The sequence below is a fragment of the Eleutherodactylus coqui genome, unplaced genomic scaffold (assembly GCF_035609145.1).
Source record: "Eleutherodactylus coqui strain aEleCoq1 unplaced genomic scaffold, aEleCoq1.hap1 HAP1_SCAFFOLD_101, whole genome shotgun sequence".
NCBI lineage: Eukaryota > Metazoa > Chordata > Amphibia > Anura > Eleutherodactylidae > Eleutherodactylus > Eleutherodactylus coqui.
In genome coordinates, this window is record NW_027102216.1 from 510191 (window position 1) to 537633 (window position 27443).

The following is a 27443-nucleotide window of genomic DNA, read 5'->3' on the forward strand; positions in this document are numbered from 1 at the left end:
CCAAGAAGCTGCAGAACTACCGGTAACTGCATCATTTTTATTTTATTCAATATAGGTTTTATTGGTTTCATGGAGGGGGGGAAACTTTTGCCTTATCTCAAAGCAATGTAAAAATAACTTTGACAATGAAACTTAATAAATCAATTTCGAGTTGAACTATATCATGTTTGTCTGTGATATTTTATAAGGTCTACAAACAGGGGAATGAGGGGAGGGTAAGGGGGGGGGGGAGTGGTAAGGGAGGGTAGGTATCTATGACACGGGAGAAAGAGAAAATAAAACAAAAAGGGGGGGGGGGGGGCGGGCTCCGGAATTGTTGTTTCTCTTTACAATTGTGGTTTAAACGTGTTACTCACATGTCCCTGTCTGTAACCACTTGGTAAATAGGGGTGAGCTCCGGGCATCTATCCATATCGCCCAGGTGTGATACAATTTATCATAGCCTGACGGCTCATCTAGAAGCCTCGTTCTCTCCATACGCTCTATTTCGTGGATCATTGTTATTTTTAGTGGAGTGCATTTTTTATGCAGCACACAAGGGGGAGACAGCGGCCTACCAAAATCTAGTTGGCTGCTGCTGTGGCTTTCTTTTTTTTAAAAAAAGGTAGGTTCCGTTCTTCCATGGTGAGGAATAGGCAGGGAGGTTCCGTTTTTGCCAGCTGGGGAATGCTTATAGGCAAGGCCTTATCCCTGGTGGTGCATGTAACGTTAGACCACGTTTCAGCATTCAGTCAGTCAGTGGCTGACAAACGAGCTCCATGCAAGTTTACATTAAACAGACACATTTCTTTCTTTACTGTATTGACTGCGGTCTGTAATCGAGCGGTTGAACTGTTTCTGTGTCCATGCATTGAATAAAGCAATACATCCTTGTAAAGTAGACGTCCGTTCGTTGGAGTTCTTTGCTCCCCGAGTGTTGCTCCATCTCTAAACGTTGGCCTGGATCTTCATGGACGAATACTGCCCATCCCACGTGGAGCGTGTATCTCAGCCCGCGTGGAGTGCTGCAGTCCAATGAGGTATTCCGTGCTACATAGCAAGCCTTGGGCCTGTGTGATTGGGGGTCCGCTGCTGTCTGTCCACTCTGAAGCGCGCATCCGGGGCCGGCCGCTTTTCGACTACCAGCGACTGCAGGTCACACACACAGGCTGGTTGGAATGGCCTAGCATTATCCTGATCTGGAGGTGTAACTTGAAGCTGCGGGGCCCGAGTACAAAGTCTGGAACTGGGCCCCCAAACTATAAAGCGTCATTGATAGCATTGGTTTACAATGTGGGGAAGAGAGACTTTATGGGCCCCCTGGGGCTCCGGGCCCCCTGCACATACACCCATGACCCGAATACGTGAAGCATACAGACGCAGGCTGCCAGGATACGCTGTGCCTGCCCGATGTTTCCAACTTGGCTATTAGCGCAGCGGTAGGTACGAACTATAGAGTGCGGCTGCCATATGAACTGGTGTGTGTGTTGTTTTGCTTCCAGTTGTACCTGTGCTGTGCACACTCTGGCAGACGCAGCTGCTCAGTGGATACAATGTTGCGAGCAGACGGGCTGAGTGTCAATCAAAGTGCTTGGGTGGTGGTAGCAGCAGCCGCCACAGCTGCGCTGCACCTCTTGCTCGTCAGTTTTGTTTTTCTGCTTTTGGAAACTGCTGTAGGAAAGGGGGTGCACCGGTCCTGGAGGTACTGCAATACCAGGTCAATGCGTGGAGTGGACAGAGCAAGCTCTTTTTCCAGCTCCCTGTTCTAAAAATCCATTTAATATATGGTCCCCAGATAGGGGACGTATCAGATATTAAACTGATAAGAACAGATACTACACTTGATCTTAGCCAAAAGGCCGAGAAGCGATAACCCGAAATGGGTTTCACCTGTAGCCCGGTCCGCCCAACTCCACTTCCAAGGCTTGAGGCAACACGCTCAGCCAGCACTCTGGGCGCACCCACAATGCACCCAGGCAGCTGGGAGAGCTATGAAAACTTTCCATAGCCCCGCCCCACGCCTTCTCAACCGCGCCCAGCCTCACACCCTCAGTCCTTCCTCTTGCACCGTGCTCACGCATCCTAGGCTTGCAGAGCCTGCTGCTGCAGGACTCGTCAGCTCCCTACAAACGAGGGTTAAGCCGGCGATGACACTAGAAGCAAGCACTAGTTTGTCTCTGAAGGTGCGTCGGCCGGTCGGTTGGAGGGATCTCTTCGGCCAGCCGCATTTCGAGTAGGGACGGATGGAAACTTTTTACCTAAAATAAGGGAAATTGGCTTCGGCCCCATAGGGCTTTATTGCCTTCCCCTGGGCCAGCATTAGTAGACCCTAGTAAGGAGAATATTAGAGCGGCATGGTCATCCGAAGAACTTAAAAACATACAGCAGGCCTTTTTTGCCCGCCCGCCATACATACATACATACCTACAGATTTTATATTTTTTTTACATATATACATTATATATATATATATACATACATACATACATACATACATACACACACACACACACACACACACACACACACATACACACATATACACACACACATACAATCTTAAATCTATCTTTAATCTATATCTACAAAATCTGTAAATTAGAAATAATCCATATCTATATTCTACATAATTAATAAAGATAGATAGATAGATAGATAGATAGATAGATAGATAGATAGATAGATAGATAGACTCACATACATGCATACATACATACATACTGTATGCAATTGAGCCAGGTGTTTGGAAGGCTGACGATGTCACTCCTTTGTGATGTCATCAATTTAGAAGCATTAATACCGGGCTTGGCAGCCATTTCAGTCAGTCTCTGCTGCAGCTGGGAGACGGGAGATGGTCTTTATTTCCACCAAGAAGCTGCAGAACTACCGGTAACTGCATCATTTTTATTTTATTCAATATAGGTTTTATTGGTTTCATGGAGGGGGGGAAACTTTTGCCTTATCTCAAAGCAATGTAAAAATAACTTTGACAATGAAACTTAATAAATCAATTTCGAGTTGAACTATATCATGTTTGTCTGTGATATTTTATAAGGTCTACAAACAGGGGAATGAGGGGAGGGTAAGGGGGGGGGGGAGTGGTAAGGGAGGGTAGGTATCTATGACACGGGAGAAAGAGAAAATAAAACAAAAAGGGGGGGGGGGGGCGGGCTCCGGAATTGTTGTTTCTCTTTACAATTGTGGTTTAAACGTGTTACTCACATGTCCCTGTCTGTAACCACTTGGTAAATAGGGGTGAGCTCCGGGCATCTATCCATATCGCCCAGGTGTGATACAATTTATCATAGCCTGACGGCTCATCTAGAAGCCTCGTTCTCTCCATACGCTCTATTTCGTGGATCATTGTTATTTTTAGTGGAGTGCATTTTTTATGCAGCACACAAGGGGGAGACAGCGGCCTACCAAAATCTAGTTGGCTGCTGCTGTGGCTTTCTTTTTTTTAAAAAAAGGTAGGTTCCGTTCTTCCATGGTGAGGAATAGGCAGGGAGGTTCCGTTTTTGCCAGCTGGGGAATGCTTATAGGCAAGGCCTTATCCCTGGTGGTGCATGTAACGTTAGACCACGTTTCAGCATTCAGTCAGTCAGTGGCTGACAAACGAGCTCCATGCAAGTTTACATTAAACAGACACATTTCTTTCTTTACTGTATTGACTGCGGTCTGTAATCGAGCGGTTGAACTGTTTCTGTGTCCATGCATTGAATAAAGCAATACATCCTTGTAAAGTAGACGTCCGTTCGTTGGAGTTCTTTGCTCCCCGAGTGTTGCTCCATCTCTAAACGTTGGCCTGGATCTTCATGGACGAATACTGCCCATCCCACGTGGAGCGTGTATCTCAGCCCGCGTGGAGTGCTGCAGTCCAATGAGGTATTCCGTGCTACATAGCAAGCCTTGGGCCTGTGTGATTGGGGGTCCGCTGCTGTCTGTCCACTCTGAAGCGCGCATCCGGGGCCGGCCGCTTTTCGACTACCAGCGACTGCAGGTCACACACACAGGCTGGTTGGAATGGCCTAGCATTATCCTGATCTGGAGGTGTAACTTGAAGCTGCGGGGCCCGAGTACAAAGTCTGGAACTGGGCCCCCAAACTATAAAGCTTCATTGATAGCATTGGTTTACAATGTGGGGAAGAGAGACTTTATGGGCCCCCTGGGGCTCCGGGCCCCCTGCACATACACCCATGACCCGAATACGTGAAGCATACAGACGCAGGCTGCCAGGATACGCTGTGCCTGCCCGATGTTTCCAACTTGGCTATTAGCGCAGCGGTAGGTACGAACTATAGAGTGCGGCTGCCATATGAACTGGTGTGTGTGTTGTTTTGCTTCCAGTTGTACCTGTGCTGTGCACACTCTGGCAGACGCAGCTGCTCAGTGGATACAATGTTGCGAGCAGACGGGCTGAGTGTCAATCAAAGTGCTTGGGTGGTGGTAGCAGCAGCCGCCACAGCTGCGCTGCACCTCTTGCTCGTCAGTTTTGTTTTTCTGCTTTTGGAAACTGCTGTAGGAAAGGGGGTGCACCGGTCCTGGAGGTACTGCAATACCAGGTCAATGCGTGGAGTGGACAGAGCAAGCTCTTTTTCCAGCTCCCTGTTCTAAAAATCCATTTAATATATGGTCCCCAGATAGGGGACGTATCAGATATTAAACTGATAAGAACAGATACTACACTTGATCTTAGCCAAAAGGCCGAGAAGCGATAACCCGAAATGGGTTTCACCTGTAGCCCGGTCCGCCCAACTCCACTTCCAAGGCTTGAGGCAACACGCTCAGCCAGCACTCTGGGCGCACCCACAATGCACCCAGGCAGCTGGGAGAGCTAGTAAAACTTTCCATAGCCCCGCCCCACGCCTTCTCAACCGCGCCCAGCCTCACACCCTCAGTCCTTCCTCTTGCACCGTGCTCACGCATCCTAGGCTTGCAGAGCCTGCTGCTGCAGGACTCGTCAGCTCCCTACAAACGAGGGTTAAGCCGGCGATGACACTAGAAGCAAGCACTAGTTTGTCTCTGAAGGTGCGTCGGCCGGTCGGTTGGAGGGATCTCTTCGGCCAGCCGCATTTCGAGTAGGGACGGATGGAAACTTTTTACCTAAAATAAGGGAAATTGGCTTCGGCCCCATAGGGCTTTATTGCCTTCCCCTGGGCCAGCATTAGTAGACCCTAGTAAGGAGAATATCATCCGAAGAACTTAAAAACATACAGCAGGCCTTTTTTGCCCGCCCGCCATACATACATACATACCTACAGATTTTATATTTTTTTTACATATATACATTATATATATATATATACATACATACATACATACATACATACACACACACACACACACACACACACACACACATACACACATATACACACACACATACAATCTTAAATCTATCTTTAATCTATATCTACAAAATCTGTAAATTAGAAATAATCCATATCTATATTCTACATAATTAATAAAGATAGATAGATAGATAGATAGATAGATAGATAGATAGATAGACTCACATACATGCATACATACATACATACTGTATGCAATTGAGCCAGGTGTTTGGAAGGCTGACGATGTCACTCCTTTGTGATGTCATCAATTTAGAAGCATTAATACCGGGCTTGGCAGCCATTTCAGTCAGTCTCTGCTGCAGCTGGGAGACGGGAGATGGTCTTTATTTCCACCAAGAAGCTGCAGAACTACCGGTAACTGCATCATTTTTATTTTATTCAATATAGGTTTTATTGGTTTCATGGAGGGGGGGAAACTTTTGCCTTATCTCAAAGCAATGTAAAAATAACTTTGACAATGAAACTTAATAAATCAATTTCGAGTTGAACTATATCATGTTTGTCTGTGATATTTTATAAGGTCTACAAACAGGGGAATGAGGGGAGGGTAAGGGGGGGGGGGAGTGGTAAGGGAGGGTAGGTATCTATGACACGGGAGAAAGAGAAAATAAAACAAAAAGGGGGGGGGGGGGCGGGCTCCGGAATTGTTGTTTCTCTTTACAATTGTGGTTTAAACGTGTTACTCACATGTCCCTGTCTGTAACCACTTGGTAAATAGGGGTGAGCTCCGGGCATCTATCCATATCGCCCAGGTGTGATACAATTTATCATAGCCTGACGGCTCATCTAGAAGCCTCGTTCTCTCCATACGCTCTATTTCGTGGATCATTGTTATTTTTAGTGGAGTGCATTTTTTATGCAGCACACAAGGGGGAGACAGCGGCCTACCAAAATCTAGTTGGCTGCTGCTGTGGCTTTCTTTTTTTTAAAAAAAGGTAGGTTCCGTTCTTCCATGGTGAGGAATAGGCAGGGAGGTTCCGTTTTTGCCAGCTGGGGAATGCTTATAGGCAAGGCCTTATCCCTGGTGGTGCATGTAACGTTAGACCACGTTTCAGCATTCAGTCAGTCAGTGGCTGACAAACGAGCTCCATGCAAGTTTACATTAAACAGACACATTTCTTTCTTTACTGTATTGACTGCGGTCTGTAATCGAGCGGTTGAACTGTTTCTGTGTCCATGCATTGAATAAAGCAATACATCCTTGTAAAGTAGACGTCCGTTCGTTGGAGTTCTTTGCTCCCCGAGTGTTGCTCCATCTCTAAACGTTGGCCTGGATCTTCATGGACGAATACTGCCCATCCCACGTGGAGCGTGTATCTCAGCCCGCGTGGAGTGCTGCAGTCCAATGAGGTATTCCGTGCTACATAGCAAGCCTTGGGCCTGTGTGATTGGGGGTCCGCTGCTGTCTGTCCACTCTGAAGCGCGCATCCGGGGCCGGCCGCTTTTCGACTACCAGCGACTGCAGGTCACACACACAGGCTGGTTGGAATGGCCTAGCATTATCCTGATCTGGAGGTGTAACTTGAAGCTGCGGGGCCCGAGTACAAAGTCTGGAACTGGGCCCCCAAACTATAAAGCTTCATTGATAGCATTGGTTTACAATGTGGGGAAGAGAGACTTTATGGGCCCCCTGGGGCTCCGGGCCCCCTGCACATACACCCATGACCCGAATACGTGAAGCATACAGACGCAGGCTGCCAGGATACGCTGTGCCTGCCCGATGTTTCCAACTTGGCTATTAGCGCAGCGGTAGGTACGAACTATAGAGTGCGGCTGCCATATGAACTGGTGTGTGTGTTGTTTTGCTTCCAGTTGTACCTGTGCTGTGCACACTCTGGCAGACGCAGCTGCTCAGTGGATACAATGTTGCGAGCAGACGGGCTGAGTGTCAATCAAAGTGCTTGGGTGGTGGTAGCAGCAGCCGCCACAGCTGCGCTGCACCTCTTGCTCGTCAGTTTTGTTTTTCTGCTTTTGGAAACTGCTGTAGGAAAGGGGGTGCACCGGTCCTGGAGGTACTGCAATACCAGGTCAATGCGTGGAGTGGACAGAGCAAGCTCTTTTTCCAGCTCCCTGTTCTAAAAATCCATTTAATATATGGTCCCCAGATAGGGGACGTATCAGATATTAAACTGATAAGAACAGATACTACACTTGATCTTAGCCAAAAGGCCGAGAAGCGATAACCCGAAATGGGTTTCACCTGTAGCCCGGTCCGCCCAACTCCACTTCCAAGGCTTGAGGCAACACGCTCAGCCAGCACTCTGGGCGCACCCACAATGCACCCAGGCAGCTGGGAGAGCTAGTAAAACTTTCCATAGCCCCGCCCCACGCCTTCTCAACCGCGCCCAGCCTCACACCCTCAGTCCTTCCTCTTGCACCGTGCTCACGCATCCTAGGCTTGCAGAGCCTGCTGCTGCAGGACTCGTCAGCTCCCTACAAACGAGGGTTAAGCCGGCGATGACACTAGAAGCAAGCACTAGTTTGTCTCTGAAGGTGCGTCGGCCGGTCGGTTGGAGGGATCTCTTCGGCCAGCCGCATTTCGAGTAGGGACGGATGGAAACTTTTTACCTAAAATAAGGGAAATTGGCTTCGGCCCCATAGGGCTTTATTGCCTTCCCCTGGGCCAGCATTAGTAGACCCTAGTAAGGAGAATATTAGAGCGGCATGGTCATCCGAAGAACTTAAAAACATACAGCAGGCCTTTTTTGCCCGCCCGCCATACATACATACATACCTACAGATTTTATATTTTTTTTACATATATACATTATATATATATATATACATACATACATACATACATACATACACACACACACACACACACACACACACACACACACACACACACATACACACATATACACACACACATACAATCTTAAATCTATCTTTAATCTATATCTACAAAATCTGTAAATTAGAAATAATCCATATCTATATTCTACATAATTAATAAAGATAGATAGATAGATAGATAGATAGATAGATAGACTCACATACATGCATACATACATACATACTGTATGCAATTGAGCCAGGTGTTTGGAAGGCTGACGATGTCACTCCTTTGTGATGTCATCAATTTAGAAGCATTAATACCGGGCTTGGCAGCCATTTCAGTCAGTCTCTGCTGCAGCTGGGAGACGGGAGATGGTCTTTATTTCCACCAAGAAGCTGCAGAACTACCGGTAACTGCATCATTTTTATTTTATTCAATATAGGTTTTATTGGTTTCATGGAGGGGGGGAAACTTTTGCCTTATCTCAAAGCAATGTAAAAATAACTTTGACAATGAAACTTAATAAATCAATTTCGAGTTGAACTATATCATGTTTGTCTGTGATATTTTATAAGGTCTACAAACAGGGGAATGAGGGGAGGGTAAGGGGGGGGGGGAGTGGTAAGGGAGGGTAGGTATCTATGACACGGGAGAAAGAGAAAATAAAACAAAAAGGGGGGGGGGGGGCGGGCTCCGGAATTGTTGTTTCTCTTTACAATTGTGGTTTAAACGTGTTACTCACATGTCCCTGTCTGTAACCACTTGGTAAATAGGGGTGAGCTCCGGGCATCTATCCATATCGCCCAGGTGTGATACAATTTATCATAGCCTGACGGCTCATCTAGAAGCCTCGTTCTCTCCATACGCTCTATTTCGTGGATCATTGTTATTTTTAGTGGAGTGCATTTTTTATGCAGCACACAAGGGGGAGACAGCGGCCTACCAAAATCTAGTTGGCTGCTGCTGTGGCTTTCTTTTTTTTAAAAAAAGGTAGGTTCCGTTCTTCCATGGTGAGGAATAGGCAGGGAGGTTCCGTTTTTGCCAGCTGGGGAATGCTTATAGGCAAGGCCTTATCCCTGGTGGTGCATGTAACGTTAGACCACGTTTCAGCATTCAGTCAGTCAGTGGCTGACAAACGAGCTCCATGCAAGTTTACATTAAACAGACACATTTCTTTCTTTACTGTATTGACTGCGGTCTGTAATCGAGCGGTTGAACTGTTTCTGTGTCCATGCATTGAATAAAGCAATACATCCTTGTAAAGTAGACGTCCGTTCGTTGGAGTTCTTTGCTCCCCGAGTGTTGCTCCATCTCTAAACGTTGGCCTGGATCTTCATGGACGAATACTGCCCATCCCACGTGGAGCGTGTATCTCAGCCCGCGTGGAGTGCTGCAGTCCAATGAGGTATTCCGTGCTACATAGCAAGCCTTGGGCCTGTGTGATTGGGGGTCCGCTGCTGTCTGTCCACTCTGAAGCGCGCATCCGGGGCCGGCCGCTTTTCGACTACCAGCGACTGCAGGTCACACACACAGGCTGGTTGGAATGGCCTAGCATTATCCTGATCTGGAGGTGTAACTTGAAGCTGCGGGGCCCGAGTACAAAGTCTGGAACTGGGCCCCCAAACTATAAAGCTTCATTGATAGCATTGGTTTACAATGTGGGGAAGAGAGACTTTATGGGCCCCCTGGGGCTCCGGGCCCCCTGCACATACACCCATGACCCGAATACGTGAAGCATACAGACGCAGGCTGCCAGGATACGCTGTGCCTGCCCGATGTTTCCAACTTGGCTATTAGCGCAGCGGTAGGTACGAACTATAGAGTGCGGCTGCCATATGAACTGGTGTGTGTGTTGTTTTGCTTCCAGTTGTACCTGTGCTGTGCACACTCTGGCAGACGCAGCTGCTCAGTGGATACAATGTTGCGAGCAGACGGGCTGAGTGTCAATCAAAGTGCTTGGGTGGTGGTAGCAGCAGCCGCCACAGCTGCGCTGCACCTCTTGCTCGTCAGTTTTGTTTTTCTGCTTTTGGAAACTGCTGTAGGAAAGGGGGTGCACCGGTCCTGGAGGTACTGCAATACCAGGTCAATGCGTGGAGTGGACAGAGCAAGCTCTTTTTCCAGCTCCCTGTTCTAAAAATCCATTTAATATATGGTCCCCAGATAGGGGACGTATCAGATATTAAACTGATAAGAACAGATACTACACTTGATCTTAGCCAAAAGGCCGAGAAGCGATAACCCGAAATGGGTTTCACCTGTAGCCCGGTCCGCCCAACTCCACTTCCAAGGCTTGAGGCAACACGCTCAGCCAGCACTCTGGGCGCACCCACAATGCACCCAGGCAGCTGGGAGAGCTAGTAAAACTTTCCATAGCCCCGCCCCACGCCTTCTCAACCGCGCCCAGCCTCACACCCTCAGTCCTTCCTCTTGCACCGTGCTCACGCATCCTAGGCTTGCAGAGCCTGCTGCTGCAGGACTCGTCAGCTCCCTACAAACGAGGGTTAAGCCGGCGATGACACTAGAAGCAAGCACTAGTTTGTCTCTGAAGGTGCGTCGGCCGGTCGGTTGGAGGGATCTCTTCGGCCAGCCGCATTTCGAGTAGGGACGGATGGAAACTTTTTACCTAAAATAAGGGAAATTGGCTTCGGCCCCATAGGGCTTTATTGCCTTCCCCTGGGCCAGCATTAGTAGACCCTAGTAAGGAGAATATTAGAGCGGCATGGTCATCCGAAGAACTTAAAAACATACAGCAGGCCTTTTTTGCCCGCCCGCCATACATACATACATACCTACAGATTTTATATTTTTTTTACATATATACATTATATATATATATATACATACATACATACATACATACATACACACACACACACACACACACACACACACACACACACATATACACACACACATACAATCTTAAATCTATCTTTAATCTATATCTACAAAATCTGTAAATTAGAAATAATCCATATCTATATTCTACATAATTAATAAAGATAGATAGATAGATAGATAGATAGATAGATAGATAGATAGATAGACTCACATACATGCATACATACATACATACTGTATGCAATTGAGCCAGGTGTTTGGAAGGCTGACGATGTCACTCCTTTGTGATGTCATCAATTTAGAAGCATTAATACCGGGCTTGGCAGCCATTTCAGTCAGTCTCTGCTGCAGCTGGGAGACGGGAGATGGTCTTTATTTCCACCAAGAAGCTGCAGAACTACCGGTAACTGCATCATTTTTATTTTATTCAATATAGGTTTTATTGGTTTCATGGAGGGGGGGAAACTTTTGCCTTATCTCAAAGCAATGTAAAAATAACTTTGACAATGAAACTTAATAAATCAATTTCGAGTTGAACTATATCATGTTTGTCTGTGATATTTTATAAGGTCTACAAACAGGGGAATGAGGGGAGGGTAAGGGGGGGGGGGGAGTGGTAAGGGAGGGTAGGTATCTATGACACGGGAGAAAGAGAAAATAAAACAAAAAGGGGGGGGGGGGGCGGGCTCCGGAATTGTTGTTTCTCTTTACAATTGTGGTTTAAACGTGTTACTCACATGTCCCTGTCTGTAACCACTTGGTAAATAGGGGTGAGCTCCGGGCATCTATCCATATCGCCCAGGTGTGATACAATTTATCATAGCCTGACGGCTCATCTAGAAGCCTCGTTCTCTCCATACGCTCTATTTCGTGGATCATTGTTATTTTTAGTGGAGTGCATTTTTTATGCAGCACACAAGGGGGAGACAGCGGCCTACCAAAATCTAGTTGGCTGCTGCTGTGGCTTTCTTTTTTTTAAAAAAAGGTAGGTTCCGTTCTTCCATGGTGAGGAATAGGCAGGGAGGTTCCGTTTTTGCCAGCTGGGGAATGCTTATAGGCAAGGCCTTATCCCTGGTGGTGCATGTAACGTTAGACCACGTTTCAGCATTCAGTCAGTCAGTGGCTGACAAACGAGCTCCATGCAAGTTTACATTAAACAGACACATTTCTTTCTTTACTGTATTGACTGCGGTCTGTAATCGAGCGGTTGAACTGTTTCTGTGTCCATGCATTGAATAAAGCAATACATCCTTGTAAAGTAGACGTCCGTTCGTTGGAGTTCTTTGCTCCCCGAGTGTTGCTCCATCTCTAAACGTTGGCCTGGATCTTCATGGACGAATACTGCCCATCCCACGTGGAGCGTGTATCTCAGCCCGCGTGGAGTGCTGCAGTCCAATGAGGTATTCCGTGCTACATAGCAAGCCTTGGGCCTGTGTGATTGGGGGTCCGCTGCTGTCTGTCCACTCTGAAGCGCGCATCCGGGGCCGGCCGCTTTTCGACTACCAGCGACTGCAGGTCACACACACAGGCTGGTTGGAATGGCCTAGCATTATCCTGATCTGGAGGTGTAACTTGAAGCTGCGGGGCCCGAGTACAAAGTCTGGAACTGGGCCCCCAAACTATAAAGCTTCATTGATAGCATTGGTTTACAATGTGGGGAAGAGAGACTTTATGGGCCCCCTGGGGCTCCGGGCCCCCTGCACATACACCCATGACCCGAATACGTGAAGCATACAGACGCAGGCTGCCAGGATACGCTGTGCCTGCCCGATGTTTCCAACTTGGCTATTAGCGCAGCGGTAGGTACGAACTATAGAGTGCGGCTGCCATATGAACTGGTGTGTGTGTTGTTTTGCTTCCAGTTGTACCTGTGCTGTGCACACTCTGGCAGACGCAGCTGCTCAGTGGATACAATGTTGCGAGCAGACGGGCTGAGTGTCAATCAAAGTGCTTGGGTGGTGGTAGCAGCAGCCGCCACAGCTGCGCTGCACCTCTTGCTCGTCAGTTTTGTTTTTCTGCTTTTGGAAACTGCTGTAGGAAAGGGGGTGCACCGGTCCTGGAGGTACTGCAATACCAGGTCAATGCGTGGAGTGGACAGAGCAAGCTCTTTTTCCAGCTCCCTGTTCTAAAAATCCATTTAATATATGGTCCCCAGATAGGGGACGTATCAGATATTAAACTGATAAGAACAGATACTACACTTGATCTTAGCCAAAAGGCCGAGAAGCGATAACCCGAAATGGGTTTCACCTGTAGCCCGGTCCGCCCAACTCCACTTCCAAGGCTTGAGGCAACACGCTCAGCCAGCACTCTGGGCGCACCCACAATGCACCCAGGCAGCTGGGAGAGCTAGTAAAACTTTCCATAGCCCCGCCCCACGCCTTCTCAACCGCGCCCAGCCTCACACCCTCAGTCCTTCCTCTTGCACCGTGCTCACGCATCCTAGGCTTGCAGAGCCTGCTGCTGCAGGACTCGTCAGCTCCCTACAAATGAGGGTTAAGCCGGCGATGACACTAGAAGCAAGCACTAGTTTGTCTCTGAAGGTGCGTCGGCCGGTCGGTTGGAGGGATCTCTTCGGCCAGCCGCATTTCGAGTAGGGACGGATGGAAACTTTTTACCTAAAATAAGGGAAATTGGCTTCGGCCCCATAGGGCTTTATTGCCTTCCCCTGGGCCAGCATTAGTAGACCCTAGTAAGGAGAATATTAGAGCGGCATGGTCATCCGAAGAACTTAAAAACATACAGCAGGCCTTTTTTGCCCGCCCGCCATACATACATACATACCTACAGATTTTATATTTTTTTTACATATATACATTATATATATATATATACATACATACATACATACATACATACATACATACACACACACACACACACACACACACACACATACACACATATACACACACACATACAATCTTAAATCTATCTTTAATCTATATCTACAAAATCTGTAAATTAGAAATAATCCATATCTATATTCTACATAATTAATAAAGATAGATAGATAGATAGATAGATAGATAGATAGATAGACTCACATACATGCATACATACATACATACTGTATGCAATTGAGCCAGGTGTTTGGAAGGCTGACGATGTCACTCCTTTGTGATGTCATCAATTTAGAAGCATTAATACCGGGCTTGGCAGCCATTTCAGTCAGTCTCTGCTGCAGCTGGGAGACGGGAGATGGTCTTTATTTCCACCAAGAAGCTGCAGAACTACCGGTAACTGCATCATTTTTATTTTATTCAATATAGGTTTTATTGGTTTCATGGAGGGGGGGAAACTTTTGCCTTATCTCAAAGCAATGTAAAAATAACTTTGACAATGAAACTTAATAAATCAATTTCGAGTTGAACTATATCATGTTTGTCTGTGATATTTTATAAGGTCTACAAACAGGGGAATGAGGGGAGGGTAAGGGGGGGGGGGAGTGGTAAGGGAGGGTAGGTATCTATGACACGGGAGAAAGAGAAAATAAAACAAAAAGGGGGGGGGGGGGGGCGGGCTCCGGAATTGTTGTTTCTCTTTACAATTGTGGTTTAAACGTGTTACTCACATGTCCCTGTCTGTAACCACTTGGTAAATAGGGGTGAGCTCCGGGCATCTATCCATATCGCCCAGGTGTGATACAATTTATCATAGCCTGACGGCTCATCTAGAAGCCTCGTTCTCTCCATACGCTCTATTTCGTGGATCATTGTTATTTTTAGTGGAGTGCATTTTTTATGCAGCACACAAGGGGGAGACAGCGGCCTACCAAAATCTAGTTGGCTGCTGCTGTGGCTTTCTTTTTTTTAAAAAAAGGTAGGTTCCGTTCTTCCATGGTGAGGAATAGGCAGGGAGGTTCCGTTTTTGCCAGCTGGGGAATGCTTATAGGCAAGGCCTTATCCCTGGTGGTGCATGTAACGTTAGACCACGTTTCAGCATTCAGTCAGTCAGTGGCTGACAAACGAGCTCCATGCAAGTTTACATTAAACAGACACATTTCTTTCTTTACTGTATTGACTGCGGTCTGTAATCGAGCGGTTGAACTGTTTCTGTGTCCATGCATTGAATAAAGCAATACATCCTTGTAAAGTAGACGTCCGTTCGTTGGAGTTCTTTGCTCCCCGAGTGTTGCTCCATCTCTAAACGTTGGCCTGGATCTTCATGGACGAATACTGCCCATCCCACGTGGAGCGTGTATCTCAGCCCGCGTGGAGTGCTGCAGTCCAATGAGGTATTCCGTGCTACATAGCAAGCCTTGGGCCTGTGTGATTGGGGGTCCGCTGCTGTCTGTCCACTCTGAAGCGCGCATCCGGGGCCGGCCGCTTTTCGACTACCAGCGACTGCAGGTCACACACACAGGCTGGTTGGAATGGCCTAGCATTATCCTGATCTGGAGGTGTAACTTGAAGCTGCGGGGCCCGAGTACAAAGTCTGGAACTGGGCCCCCAAACTATAAAGCTTCATTGATAGCATTGGTTTACAATGTGGGGAAGAGAGACTTTATGGGCCCCCTGGGGCTCCGGGCCCCCTGCACATACACCCATGACCCGAATACGTGAAGCATACAGACGCAGGCTGCCAGGATACGCTGTGCCTGCCCGATGTTTCCAACTTGGCTATTAGCGCAGCGGTAGGTACGAACTATAGAGTGCGGCTGCCATATGAACTGGTGTGTGTGTTGTTTTGCTTCCAGTTGTACCTGTGCTGTGCACACTCTGGCAGACGCAGCTGCTCAGTGGATACAATGTTGCGAGCAGACGGGCTGAGTGTCAATCAAAGTGCTTGGGTGGTGGTAGCAGCAGCCGCCACAGCTGCGCTGCACCTCTTGCTCGTCAGTTTTGTTTTTCTGCTTTTGGAAACTGCTGTAGGAAAGGGGGTGCACCGGTCCTGGAGGTACTGCAATACCAGGTCAATGCGTGGAGTGGACAGAGCAAGCTCTTTTTCCAGCTCCCTGTTCTAAAAATCCATTTAATATATGGTCCCCAGATAGGGGACGTATCAGATATTAAACTGATAAGAACAGATTTTTTTTTTTTTTTTATTTTTTTTTTTTTATACCCTCAGATTGGGTTGAAAACTTACTTTACTTTACTTTCAAGTAAACTGTCATTGCATATTTACTGCAACGTTCATCCCTTTCATCATCAGGCTTTATTACTGTTCTTATTTTTCACAGTAACAAAAAACAATATCACAAAGAAAAAACATTATTTTTACAATCCAACAAGTTGAATCCACTTCTTCACCTTCCAAACGCCCTCCGCATCCACCCCCCTCCTCCTCTTATCCCATAGGTAGCATATGAATAACTTCCCTAGCACCATTCTTACACTCGCATTCACACTCAGCTCTTCTCTTTTATACACATACACGTTCCTCACATCCCACAGCACTTCTTTCACACATGACAAAAACAACCACAACAATCTTTCTTTCACTCCATCACTCGCACCTAATCCAAACATCAGTACCTCAAAAGATAGAAACTGAATGCCTGTTAACTCTTTACAGAGCGGTCCTAATTTTTTCACCACTTTCTGGGCATAGGCACAATTCCAGAATAAGTGGACTATGCTCTCGCTGCCTCCACACTGGACTCTAGGACAGGTCTCTCTTGCTATCAGACCTCTACTCCTCTGGAATTCTCTCACAGGTAGTACGCCATGCAAGCTCTGCCATACAATTTCTTTCTGTCTGCCAGTCATTCCATCCATTCTCACTTTCGCCCATACTCTCTGCACATTCCTTCCACCAACCAGATTTATCTCACTCACCCTTTCCCTACTCTCAATCATTCTCACAAGCAGACGTTTATTTCGGAGCATACTCACTTCCACTTCACTCAACTCATACTTCTCTACAAACTTTACAATCCACTCATACCACTTTGGAACCACGAATGCAACAGGCTTACTCAAGTCATTCCTGCACCACTTTAACCTTACAAACAGTCGCCCAGCCAAATATCTCATCATACACGACACCTTTCTCTCTCTCTCAATCACAGCCAATAAAAAAACTAATCCATTCACTCCAAAATAAACTTCTAGGTTCGGGAAACTCATACCACCATTCCTCCAGTTCTTCACCACAGTCTCTCTTTTCAAGCGCTCCATCTTAGATCCCCAGAAAAAAACAAATAGAATCCTATTTAAACTCCTGAGCCTCATATAGTCAGGCGGGAAGATCATTGCCACATACAAAAAGATTGGCAGAACAATACTCTTGATCACTACTATTTTTCCCAGGAGACTAAGATCTCTCATCCTCCAGAAGGTCAACCGTTTCTCCACTCTTTCCTTTGCTGCCTCCCAACTCTCTTTACCATCCACAGAGTCATTAAACATGACCCCCAGAATTTTCATTGGCCCAGACACTACATTCAAACCTAAATCTCTCACTCCACCTACCTCCCCAAATACTTTACATTCACTCTTTGACCAATTCACTCTAAAAGCAGACGCACCACAAAAAATAGACGCTAACAACTTGACTCTACGCACAGCACTCTCTGACTCGCACACCACACACACATCATCCATATACGCACACACTTTTAACTCTTTCCCACCACTTCCTGGAATATGAATCCCTCTCACAACTTTGTCCTTTCTCAACAGGCACAACAATGGCTCAATCGCACAGATAAAGGCGACTGCGGACAGCGGACAGCCCTGCCGCACCCCAGAACATCCATTCACCTTTCTCCCCACACATCCATTCACCAACACTCTGCTATACATTCCATTATACAAACTCTGAACTCTCCACACAAAATCACTCGGGAAACCCATTCGTAACAACACTCTAAACAAAAAACTATGAGACAATCTATCATACGCCTTTTCAAAGTCTATAGACACAACATACACACTCTTCTCTCTACTCTTACAATCCCACAACACATCTCTCAACAACACCAGACTCTCTTGCACTCTTCTACCAGGCACCGCACAAAATTGCTCTTCACTCACCACACATTCAACCACATCTCTCATTCTGTTGGCCACTATCTTCGCATAAATCTTGTAATCACAGTTAAGTAACGTGATGGGCCTCCAATTTTTCAGACTTTTCAGGCTTCCTTTTTTTGGTATCAACACAATCACTCCCCCACGCATACTCTCAGCCACTTCCACATTCTCCCACATATACTTACACACCGCACACACATCCACTCCCACCACCTTCCACAACAGACGATAGAATTCCACAGGCAACCCATCCTCACCAGGCGTCTTATTCACAGCCATTCCTTGTACCACTCTCTCCACCTCATCCATAGATATGTCTCTCATCACAGACGCTCTCTCTCCCTCTCCAAGCTTACTCTCTAGCACACTCAGCACCTCACTCTCCAAACTCTCATCCCTCTCTTTCACCGCATACAGATCCTCATAGAACGCAGCCACTTCCTCACTCACACCATCCCCACTCACCTCACATCCATCCTCTTTCGCCACCACCTCTATTGTTGGTTTCTTTGCAAAGACCTTTTTAAAGAAAAACCTAGAGCATTTCTCTCCATACTCCATCTTTTCCAGTTTGGCCCTGTATATGATGCTTCTGCCTTTTTCTGTCATATACCTATTAATTTCTCTCCTCACACTCACCAACTCATCCTGCACATCCACACCATTCTCTCTCATTCTCTCCAAAAAACTTAGACGTGTGTTTAGTTTTGTGTACTCCTCCCGCCTTCTTGCTGCCAGTTTATATCCCAAAGACTTGAAATATGCTTTAGTCTTCTTTTTTACCCAATCCCACCACTGCAGAATATTAGCAAACTTGTTTTTCCTCTCACACCACCTGTTATACAGACACTCATACTCCTTTCTCACATCCTCACTCTCCAGATGACTTATATTGAGTTTCCACAGCCCCCTCCCATGTACCCCTCTCACATTCACATCCACACCACACAGCAAACACTCATGATCCGAAAAAATAACTGGTTTTTGTTGGTAACTTAACGGTATGATATTCTCTGAAACAAAACAATAATCCAACCGGGAATGAAGGCCCCCTCTATCAGCATGGTACGTACATAATTTGGGGTTAATGTTACATAAAATCTGCATATCTTGCAACCTATAATCAGAAACAATCTCTGACAAAACCTTCCCAGACAAATCAAAAGCCTTCTTGTCCAGGTCGCAGTTCACATCACCGACTATAATTACTGGCATTCTGCCCTGAATAAACAATTTAATTTTTTCAAATAAAAGTTTTCTCTCATTCTTACTGCTGGGAGCATAAATATTAACTAACAAAAACTTCGTGTTTTTATATATCAGTACCGCTGACAGACACCTCCCCACCTCAATTACTGTGTAGCTGTCTAGCTGCACCTCCCCCGACTTAAGCAATATGCCTACCCCATCATTTCTGTTGGTTTTACTGCCAGACCATATACATGTCCCACAAGGCCATTCATCAGGCTTTATATCACCAGTAATCCCACATTCTTGCAGACAGTACACATCCGCATTCTCCTGTCTGAGAAAACTCAGTATGGCCGTCCTCCTGGCCCTACTGGTAAACACCCGGACATTTTGTGAGCAAATGGTAAAACCCATATTACATCCTCATTTTCATACTGCTTAAATACATCAGGGTGAGTACCCTATGCAAAGATTCATTTATAAGTCTTCACCACTATCAGTAGTAAGGACAAGGTCCTGCGCCACTTTTTCCAGCGGGTCGCCGGTTTCCATGGGTTTTTCTTTACTCCTCTCACACTTTCGTTTTTTAGCAGAGTCCCCCACCACTTTTGCGAACTCTTCATCACTTGAGCTTTCAGAATCCCCACCACCCTCCCTCTTACACAGGGAAGTCTCTGGTGAGGAGAAGCTTGCAATGTTCTCTGGGTCTGAGGGATGTACTGGACTCTCCACCCCTTCAATTACTTCCTCCAGGTGTCTAATTATCTTAGACACCTGGGCCTCAGATACCTCCACAGCTTCAGGCATTTCTGCTGCCTCAGACACTTTAACGACCTCAGGTGGTTTGGAAACTACAGGCGTTTTACTTGCCACCGGCGCTTTAGTTGCTCTGGACATTTTAGTTGCTTTGGACACTTTAGCAACCACTGGTGCCCTAGCAGCTCCAGACACTCCAGCCTCCACAGGTGCCTTAGCAGCCACTGCAGCCCAAGATATTTTTGCAGTTTCAGTTTTTGTGGCCTCAGACAATTTTGCAGTCTCAGACGTTTTTGGAACCTCAGACACTTTTGGGGCCCCTACGGCTCCAGATACCTCAGCAGGCCCTGCAGCTTCAGCCTGCACACTTTTGGGGTTTTCAACCTTCCTCTGTATGCCAGGAGATTTACCAGCTCTCTCCTGCTCTGGCACCTCTTCCCTCTCTCCTCCCATTCTGGGCCTTATGCTCGCAGTGCAATCTTTAAACATATGATCGCTAGAGCCACAAAAGTCACACCGCTTTGGTTGCGGGCAATTACCAGCGTGATGACCCTCTTCCTGGCAGTTTCTGCATACTTGCCCTTTCGTGCATTCAGTTTTTACATGCCCAAACTCGAAGCAATTGCGGCAGTAAGTGGGTTGCCCCGGATAAGACAAATAGCCTCTATGTCCAGCAATTGTGAAGTTGGCCGGTGGGTGCTTCACACCTCCAATGCTGTCTGCACTCTGTCTAAATCTGCAATAGAACTTGTACTTGCAGTTGTATATGCCTAAAATGTTCATCTGCTTGTCTCCACCCCTCACCTGGTCGCAATATCTTCTTAAAAAGCTTTTAACTAGTTCAACCTCAGTGAAGGGGTTGTAGACATGCACCAAAACTGGCTTTTCGTGGATGCCAAACAACGGAGTGATCCTAACTCCATCCAACAAGTCAATGTCCTTGTGCTTTCTGAGCCATTCATAAACATTTAGGCAGATATGTTCCTCTGTAAAAGTCACATCGTACATACCCTGCCGTGGAAAGTCCTGCACGCTGTAGATGGCTGCTTTAGGAACCTTCATCTTCTCCAGGAGAATATCTCTGACGATAAAGACGACAGTGTTCTTGTTGTAATCTCCTGGCGCAACTTCAAAGCGTATGGAATTCTTCATGCCAAACATTTTCAGGGGTCAGCTGTCGGTCCAAAAACCACAGGAAAAAGATGCCGCTCCAAGCAAAAAAACTGGGCGCACCCAGATCGCTCCTCCAGCACAGACCGAGCCTTACACTTGATCTGAGCCAAAAGGCCGAGAAGCGATAACCCGAAATGGGTTTCACCTGTAGCCCGGTCCGCCCAACTCCACTTCCAAGGCTTGAGGCAACACGCTCAGCCAGCACTCTGGGCGCACCCACAATGCACCCAGGCAGCTGGGAGAGCTAGTAAAACTTTCCATAGCCCCGCCCCACGCCTTCTCAACCGCGCCCAGCCTCACACCCTCAGTCCTTCCTCTTGCACCGTGCTCACGCATCCTAGGCTTGCAGAGCCTGCTGCTGCAGGACTCGTCAGCTCCCTACAAACGAGGGTTAAGCCGGCGATGACACTAGAAGCAAGCACTAGTTTGTCTCTGAAGGTGCGTCGGCCGGTCGGTTGGAGGGATCTCTTCGGCCAGCCGCATTTCGAGTAGGGACGGATGGAAACTTTTTACCTAAAATAAGGGAAATTGGCTTCGGCCCCATAGGGCTTTATTGCCTTCCCCTGGGCCAGCATTAGTAGACCCTAGTAAGGAGAATATTAGAGCGGCATGGTCATCCGAAGAACTTAAAAACATACAGCAGGCCTTTTTTGCCCGCCCGCCATACATACATACATACCTACAGATTTTATATTTTTTTTACATATATACATTATATATATATATATACATACATACATACATACATACACACACACACACACACACACACACACACACACACACACATACACACATATACACACACACATACAATCTTAAATCTATCTTTAATCTATATCTACAAAATCTGTAAATTAGAAATAATCCATATCTATATTCTACATAATTAATAAAGATAGATAGATAGATAGATAGATAGATAGATAGATAGATAGATAGATAGACTCACATACATGCATACATACATACATACTGTATGCAATTGAGCCAGGTGTTTGGAAGGCTGACGATGTCACTCCTTTGTGATGTCATCAATTTAGAAGCATTAATACCGGGCTTGGCAGCCATTTCAGTCAGTCTCTGCTGCAGCTGGGAGACGGGAGATGGTCTTTATTTCCACCAAGAAGCTGCAGAACTACCGGTAACTGCATCATTTTTATTTTATTCAATATAGGTTTTATTGGTTTCATGGAGGGGGGGAAACTTTTGCCTTATCTCAAAGCAATGTAAAAATAACTTTGACAATGAAACTTAATAAATCAATTTCGAGTTGAACTATATCATGTTTGTCTGTGATATTTTATAAGGTCTACAAACAGGGGAATGAGGGGAGGGTAAGGGGGGGGGGGAGTGGTAAGGGAGGGTAGGTATCTATGACACGGGAGAAAGAGAAAATAAAACAAAAAGGGGGGGGGGGGGGGCGGGCTCCGGAATTGTTGTTTCTCTTTACAATTGTGGTTTAAACGTGTTACTCACATGTCCCTGTCTGTAACCACTTGGTAAATAGGGGTGAGCTCCGGGCATCTATCCATATCGCCCAGGTGTGATACAATTTATCATAGCCTGACGGCTCATCTAGAAGCCTCGTTCTCTCCATACGCTCTATTTCGTGGATCATTGTTATTTTTAGTGGAGTGCATTTTTTATGCAGCACACAAGGGGGAGACAGCGGCCTACCAAAATCTAGTTGGCTGCTGCTGTGGCTTTCTTTTTTTTAAAAAAAGGTAGGTTCCGTTCTTCCATGGTGAGGAATAGGCAGGGAGGTTCCGTTTTTGCCAGCTGGGGAATGCTTATAGGCAAGGCCTTATCCCTGGTGGTGCATGTAACGTTAGACCACGTTTCAGCATTCAGTCAGTCAGTGGCTGACAAACGAGCTCCATGCAAGTTTACATTAAACAGACACATTTCTTTCTTTACTGTATTGACTGCGGTCTGTAATCGAGCGGTTGAACTGTTTCTGTGTCCATGCATTGAATAAAGCAATACATCCTTGTAAAGTAGACGTCCGTTCGTTGGAGTTCTTTGCTCCCCGAGTGTTGCTCCATCTCTAAACGTTGGCCTGGATCTTCATGGACGAATACTGCCCATCCCACGTGGAGCGTGTATCTCAGCCCGCGTGGAGTGCTGCAGTCCAATGAGGTATTCCGTGCTACATAGCAAGCCTTGGGCCTGTGTGATTGGGGGTCCGCTGCTGTCTGTCCACTCTGAAGCGCGCATCCGGGGCCGGCCGCTTTTCGACTACCAGCGACTGCAGGTCACACACACAGGCTGGTTGGAATGGCCTAGCATTATCCTGATCTGGAGGTGTAACTTGAAGCTGCGGGGCCCGAGTACAAAGTCTGGAACTGGGCCCCCAAACTATAAAGCTTCATTGATAGCATTGGTTTACAATGTGGGGAAGAGAGACTTTATGGGCCCCCTGGGGCTCCGGGCCCCCTGCACATACACCCATGACCCGAATACGTGAAGCATACAGACGCAGGCTGCCAGGATACGCTGTGCCTGCCCGATGTTTCCAACTTGGCTATTAGCGCAGCGGTAGGTACGAACTATAGAGTGCGGCTGCCATATGAACTGGTGTGTGTGTTGTTTTGCTTCCAGTTGTACCTGTGCTGTGCACACTCTGGCAGACGCAGCTGCTCAGTGGATACAATGTTGCGAGCAGACGGGCTGAGTGTCAATCAAAGTGCTTGGGTGGTGGTAGCAGCAGCCGCCACAGCTGCGCTGCACCTCTTGCTCGTCAGTTTTGTTTTTCTGCTTTTGGAAACTGCTGTAGGAAAGGGGGTGCACCGGTCCTGGAGGTACTGCAATACCAGGTCAATGCGTGGAGTGGACAGAGCAAGCTCTTTTTCCAGCTCCCTGTTCTAAAAATCCATTTAATATATGGTCCCCAGATAGGGGACGTATCAGATATTAAACTGATAAGAACAGATACTACACTTGATCTTAGCCAAAAGGCCGAGAAGCGATAACCCGAAATGGGTTTCACCTGTAGCCCGGTCCGCCCAACTCCACTTCCAAGGCTTGAGGCAACACGCTCAGCCAGCACTCTGGGCGCACCCACAATGCACCCAGGCAGCTGGGAGAGCTAGTAAAACTTTCCATAGCCCCGCCCCACGCCTTCTCAACCGCGCCCAGCCTCACACCCTCAGTCCTTCCTCTTGCACCGTGCTCACGCATCCTAGGCTTGCAGAGCCTGCTGCTGCAGGACTCGTCAGCTCCCTACAAACGAGGGTTAAGCCGGCGATGACACTAGAAGCAAGCACTAGTTTGTCTCTGAAGGTGCGTCGGCCGGTCGGTTGGAGGGATCTCTTCGGCCAGCCGCATTTCGAGTAGGGACGGATGGAAACTTTTTACCTAAAATAAGGGAAATTGGCTTCGGCCCCATAGGGCTTTATTGCCTTCCCCTGGGCCAGCATTAGTAGACCCTAGTAAGGAGAATATTAGAGCGGCATGGTCATCCGAAGAACTTAAAAACATACAGCAGGCCTTTTTTGCCCGCCCGCCATACATACATACATACCTACAGATTTTATATTTTTTTTACATATATACATTATATATATATATATACATACATACATACATACATACATACATACACACACACACACACACACACACACACACACACACACACACATACACACATATACACACACACATACAATCTTAAATCTATCTTTAATCTATATCTACAAAATCTGTAAATTAGAAATAATCCATATCTATATTCTACATAATTAATAAAGATAGATAGATAGATAGATAGATAGATAGATAGATAGATAGATAGATAGATAGACTCACATACATGCATACATACATACATACTGTATGCAATTGAGCCAGGTGTTTGGAAGGCTGACGATGTCACTCCTTTGTGATGTCATCAATTTAGAAGCATTAATACCGGGCTTGGCAGCCATTTCAGTCAGTCTCTGCTGCAGCTGGGAGACGGGAGATGGTCTTTATTTCCACCAAGAAGCTGCAGAACTACCGGTAACTGCATCATTTTTATTTTATTCAATATAGGTTTTATTGGTTTCATGGAGGGGGGGAAACTTTTGCCTTATCTCAAAGCAATGTAAAAATAACTTTGACAATGAAACTTAATAAATCAATTTCGAGTTGAACTATATCATGTTTGTCTGTGATATTTTATAAGGTCTACAAACAGGGGAATGAGGGGAGGGTAAGGGGGGGGGGAGTGGTAAGGGAGGGTAGGTATCTATGACACGGGAGAAAGAGAAAATAAAACAAAAAGGGGGGGGGGGGGGGGCGGGCTCCGGAATTGTTGTTTCTCTTTACAATTGTGGTTTAAACGTGTTACTCACATGTCCCTGTCTGTAACCACTTGGTAAATAGGGGTGAGCTCCGGGCATCTATCCATATCGCCCAGGTGTGATACAATTTATCATAGCCTGACGGCTCATCTAGAAGCCTCGTTCTCTCCATACGCTCTATTTCGTGGATCATTGTTATTTTTAGTGGAGTGCATTTTTTATGCAGCACACAAGGGGGAGACAGCGGCCTACCAAAATCTAGTTGGCTGCTGCTGTGGCTTTCTTTTTTTTAAAAAAAGGTAGGTTCCGTTCTTCCATGGTGAGGAATAGGCAGGGAGGTTCCGTTTTTGCCAGCTGGGGAATGCTTATAGGCAAGGCCTTATCCCTGGTGGTGCATGTAACGTTAGACCACGTTTCAGCATTCAGTCAGTCAGTGGCTGACAAACGAGCTCCATGCAAGTTTACATTAAACAGACACATTTCTTTCTTTACTGTATTGACTGCGGTCTGTAATCGAGCGGTTGAACTGTTTCTGTGTCCATGCATTGAATAAAGCAATACATCCTTGTAAAGTAGACGTCCGTTCGTTGGAGTTCTTTGCTCCCCGAGTGTTGCTCCATCTCTAAACGTTGGCCTGGATCTTCATGGACGAATACTGCCCATCCCACGTGGAGCGTGTATCTCAGCCCGCGTGGAGTGCTGCAGTCCAATGAGGTATTCCGTGCTACATAGCAAGCCTTGGGCCTGTGTGATTGGGGGTCCGCTGCTGTCTGTCCACTCTGAAGCGCGCATCCGGGGCCGGCCGCTTTTCGACTACCAGCGACTGCAGGTCACACACACAGGCTGGTTGGAATGGCCTAGCATTATCCTGATCTGGAGGTGTAACTTGAAGCTGCGGGGCCCGAGTACAAAGTCTGGAACTGGGCCCCCAAACTATAAAGCTTCATTGATAGCATTGGTTTACAATGTGGGGAAGAGAGACTTTATGGGCCCCCTGGGGCTCCGGGCCCCCTGCACATACACCCATGACCCGAATACGTGAAGCATACAGACGCAGGCTGCCAGGATACGCTGTGCCTGCCCGATGTTTCCAACTTGGCTATTAGCGCAGCGGTAGGTACGAACTATAGAGTGCGGCTGCCATATGAACTGGTGTGTGTGTTGTTTTGCTTCCAGTTGTACCTGTGCTGTGCACACTCTGGCAGACGCAGCTGCTCAGTGGATACAATGTTGCGAGCAGACGGGCTGAGTGTCAATCAAAGTGCTTGGGTGGTGGTAGCAGCAGCCGCCACAGCTGCGCTGCACCTCTTGCTCGTCAGTTTTGTTTTTCTGCTTTTGGAAACTGCTGTAGGAAAGGGGGTGCACCGGTCCTGGAGGTACTGCAATACCAGGTCAATGCGTGGAGTGGACAGAGCAAGCTCTTTTTCCAGCTCCCTGTTCTAAAAATCCATTTAATATATGGTCCCCAGATAGGGGACGTATCAGATATTAAACTGATAAGAACAGATACTACACTTGATCTTAGCCAAAAGGCCGAGAAGCGATAACCCGAAATGGGTTTCACCTGTAGCCCGGTCCGCCCAACTCCACTTCCAAGGCTTGAGGCAACACGCTCAGCCAGCACTCTGGGCGCACCCACAATGCACCCAGGCAGCTGGGAGAGCTAGTAAAACTTTCCATAGCCCCGCCCCACGCCTTCTCAACCGCGCCCAGCCTCACACCCTCAGTCCTTCCTCTTGCACCGTGCTCACGCATCCTAGGCTTGCAGAGCCTGCTGCTGCAGGACTCGTCAGCTCCCTACAAACGAGGGTTAAGCCGGCGATGACACTAGAAGCAAGCACTAGTTTGTCTCTGAAGGTGCGTCGGCCGGTCGGTTGGAGGGATCTCTTCGGCCAGCCGCATTTCGAGTAGGGACGGATGGAAACTTTTTACCTAAAATAAGGGAAATTGGCTTCGGCCCCATAGGGCTTTATTGCCTTCCCCTGGGCCAGCATTAGTAGACCCTAGTAAGGAGAATATTAGAGCGGCATGGTCATCCGAAGAACTTAAAAACATACAGCAGGCCTTTTTTGCCCGCCCGCCATACATACATACATAC

General features: G+C 47.0%; 7 non-coding genes and 1 pseudogene across 7 annotated transcripts; all 8 read right to left on the reverse strand.

Annotated features, from left to right (window-relative positions):
- Positions 1-1659: 1659 nt before the first annotated feature.
- Positions 1660-1850, reverse strand: LOC136599517 (U2 spliceosomal RNA). Its single transcript, XR_010789067.1, has one exon. It is a non-coding gene; the product is annotated as a U2 spliceosomal RNA (small nuclear RNA).
- A 2654-nt stretch (positions 1851-4504) lies between these two features.
- LOC136599519 (U2 spliceosomal RNA) lies at positions 4505-4695 on the reverse strand. The gene has a single exon (XR_010789069.1). It is a non-coding gene; the product is annotated as a U2 spliceosomal RNA (small nuclear RNA).
- Positions 4696-7323: 2628 nt separating this feature from the next.
- Positions 7324-7514, reverse strand: LOC136599521 (U2 spliceosomal RNA). Its single transcript, XR_010789070.1, has one exon. It is a non-coding gene; the product is annotated as a U2 spliceosomal RNA (small nuclear RNA).
- A 2646-nt stretch (positions 7515-10160) lies between these two features.
- LOC136599522 (U2 spliceosomal RNA) lies at positions 10161-10351 on the reverse strand. Its single transcript, XR_010789071.1, has one exon. It is a non-coding gene; the product is annotated as a U2 spliceosomal RNA (small nuclear RNA).
- Positions 10352-12996: 2645 nt separating this feature from the next.
- On the reverse strand, positions 12997-13187 carry LOC136599523 (U2 spliceosomal RNA). The gene has a single exon (XR_010789072.1). It is a non-coding gene; the product is annotated as a U2 spliceosomal RNA (small nuclear RNA).
- A 2646-nt stretch (positions 13188-15833) lies between these two features.
- Positions 15834-16043, reverse strand: LOC136599568 (U2 spliceosomal RNA; annotated as a pseudogene).
- A 7795-nt stretch (positions 16044-23838) lies between these two features.
- On the reverse strand, positions 23839-24029 carry LOC136599524 (U2 spliceosomal RNA). The gene has a single exon (XR_010789073.1). It is a non-coding gene; the product is annotated as a U2 spliceosomal RNA (small nuclear RNA).
- A 2670-nt stretch (positions 24030-26699) lies between these two features.
- Positions 26700-26890, reverse strand: LOC136599525 (U2 spliceosomal RNA). Its single transcript, XR_010789074.1, has one exon. It is a non-coding gene; the product is annotated as a U2 spliceosomal RNA (small nuclear RNA).
- Positions 26891-27443: the final 553 nt, after the last annotated feature.